At 34.1% G+C, this 863-nt stretch overlaps 2 protein-coding genes across 2 annotated transcripts in view; one reads left to right on the forward strand and one right to left on the reverse strand.

Moving 5' to 3' along the window:
- LOC119592554 (28S ribosomal protein S18c, mitochondrial-like) overlaps positions 1–863 on the reverse strand; it is a gene marked incomplete in the record, with an annotated part of 9,561 nt that overhangs the window by 6,921 nt on the left and 1,777 nt on the right.
- The window catches only part of LOC119592553 (ELMO domain-containing protein 3-like), an 11,960-nt gene continuing 11,729 nt past the window's right edge, over positions 633–863 (forward strand). Inside the window, exon 1 of the mRNA XM_037941422.1 lies at positions 633–651. The gene's annotated coding sequence lies outside the window, so the exon portion shown is untranslated. The remainder of the gene's footprint in view (positions 652–863) is intronic.

Here is an 863-nt window from a genome sequence, read left to right on the forward strand (position 1 = left end):
ATTTCCTTAACTTCCATTAGAGAAAAGAAACATCCATGATACCTTCTTACCTTTACTTGTGACACAGTATTTTTCAAAATCAAAATTTGATGAGCACTATATCAGAGATTGCCTGCATGAGAAACTGGCCTAGGGATGTGACCCTAATTATAGTATTACTAAAGATCAACTGTGAGACTCCATTAACCAAATTCGATTACCACTTATTGATTTTGACCTTGTTATATGACCTTGACTTTTAATTCTCCTAGTCTACATTCCTCTGTCCCACCCTCTCTCTCTGCTGCATTTTTAGACACCCACTTCAGAACAGAATTATAATGTTTCCTTAGTCACTTAGTGAAACTAGCACCCTTCACATGGAGTGTGAAAGAGAGAAAACATTGCTTTTATCAATTACTTTTCGTATAAAGTGCCAGTAGCTTTGAGTGGTTTTGAAAAAATGTCTATATTATATCTGAGTGTATCGGCACTGGAAAATTTAGATTGTCATCCTTTCTTGAAGCATTCATATTTTTAGGTCACCTGTTACTACTTAACATTGCAATCTTGGATAATTTGTTTTTGTAAACGTGTTCAAGACCACTTCCAGAAACCTATTTTCTATAATTGGCCTACAAGAAAACCATACATCATGTAGCTACTAATGAGGTAAGATTGATCAAGGTTTTTCTTAGATGAGCATACTGGCATGAAGGAACTATATAGATCCCTATTGATTTTGGACACCTGCATTTCTATTATGGATGAGCAGAATTATTTAAGTATGACGATATGTTAGGATAGTTTAGAGGTTCATACTTAGGTAATTTTCTATGACTAATCTGCACATCAAAATCTATCAAATGGAGAATTAATAAAGA

Source organism: Penaeus monodon, chromosome 30 (assembly GCF_015228065.2).
Source record: "Penaeus monodon isolate SGIC_2016 chromosome 30, NSTDA_Pmon_1, whole genome shotgun sequence".
Taxonomy (NCBI): Eukaryota; Metazoa; Arthropoda; class Malacostraca; order Decapoda; family Penaeidae; genus Penaeus; species Penaeus monodon.